Source organism: Epinephelus moara, unplaced genomic scaffold (genome assembly GCF_006386435.1).
Source record: "Epinephelus moara isolate mb unplaced genomic scaffold, YSFRI_EMoa_1.0 scaffold2854, whole genome shotgun sequence".
In the NCBI taxonomy this organism is placed as follows: domain Eukaryota; kingdom Metazoa; phylum Chordata; class Actinopteri; order Perciformes; family Serranidae; genus Epinephelus; species Epinephelus moara.
Window position 1 is genome coordinate 1 of NW_026080488.1, and position 1262 is coordinate 1262.

General features: G+C 40.5%; 2 non-coding genes across 2 annotated transcripts; both read right to left on the reverse strand.

Annotated features, from left to right (window-relative positions):
• Window positions 1-57: 57 nt before the first annotated feature.
• trnal-caa (transfer RNA leucine (anticodon CAA)) lies at window positions 58-169 on the reverse strand. The gene is made up of 2 exons: window positions 132-169; window positions 58-103 (listed from the first exon to the last, which is right to left on the reverse strand). It is a non-coding gene; the product is annotated as a tRNA-Leu (tRNA).
• A 955-nt stretch (window positions 170-1124) lies between these two features.
• On the reverse strand, window positions 1125-1197 carry trnak-cuu (transfer RNA lysine (anticodon CUU)). Its single transcript has one exon. It is a non-coding gene; the product is annotated as a tRNA-Lys (tRNA).
• Between the last annotated feature and the right edge of the window lie 65 nt (window positions 1198-1262).

Here is a 1262-nt window from a genome sequence, read left to right on the forward strand (position 1 = left end):
TGATCTGTATCACCAAACTAAAGGAATGACAACGACAGGTAAAAGCTATAAAAGGTATGTCAGGAGTGGGATTTGAACCCACGTCTCCATTCGGAGACCAGAAGTCCCTTTCACTCAGGAAGGAGTTAACCCTTGAGTCTGGCGCCTTAGACCACTCGGCCATCCTGACAAGTGACTACCTCAAAACACAAAACAAAGAAAGACACAAACAATCAAAAAGCTAACAGAAATATGTCCTACCATGTCCTGAAGGTGCTGTATGTGACTGAAGAAAGATAGTTGATGGTTGAGTCTCATTATCAAGTCGTTAAATACTGACACTTTGGGTTTCGTGGTTCAGCCTGACTACCAACCCAATGCGTCTGTATTTGACAACCTGTTAATGAGTCTCAGCAATCAACTATCTTTCTCCAGAGTTAGAAAGAGCTCCTTTAAAAGCACCTTTGGAAATCTGGCTCTACATTAAGTGTCTGTCTCTGTGATAGATTGATCTCATATAATAGCTCATCACTGATATAAAAGTAGTTAAACATCATCTTAACTAATCTCAAAAATCTTAAGCTTGTCAAAGTAAAAAGTAGTTCAGCTACATCCAGACTACATCACAGGAAATGATCACAATCTGATTCTGGAGTCTCATGTTATTACACAGAAATCCAACGAAACTGACACTGAATAAAATGTAGGTATGTTTGATTTAGGGACTAGGGCAGCCCAATCCTCACCTCGGAAGTCTGATGATGTGTTTTGAGGCAGGAGTCTTCAACATTTTTCAGGCAAAGGACCCCTTTGCTGAAAGAAAGACAGAGCAGAGACCCCCTACTACATATATTGTATAAAACTGAGTTGCCTTTGAGATAATTCTCTGAATCGAAACTCTCAGCTGAAACTCTGAATTCAGTCTGGACTTACAAGTTACATGTAAACAGAGGTTACAGGTTTACAGACTATAGGAGTTGGAAAATCTATAGCGACATCCAAAGTACTATAATCACTGTCAAAGGGACCAAGACACTGCTGATATATGTCCAACATATCCATATGACAGTGATAAGATGGCTGATCATTGCTCTTCATCTGTACAGCCCATTGATGCTCAGATAAGTCTCAGATTAAAACTCCATCGCCCAACGTGGGGCTCGAACCCACGACCCTGAGATTAAGAGTCTCATGCTCTACCGACTGAGCTAGCCGGGCTACATTTGATAGAAAAACGCATCAAATTTCGGAGCTTATTTAGAATTTAGCTGTTTTCTATGTTC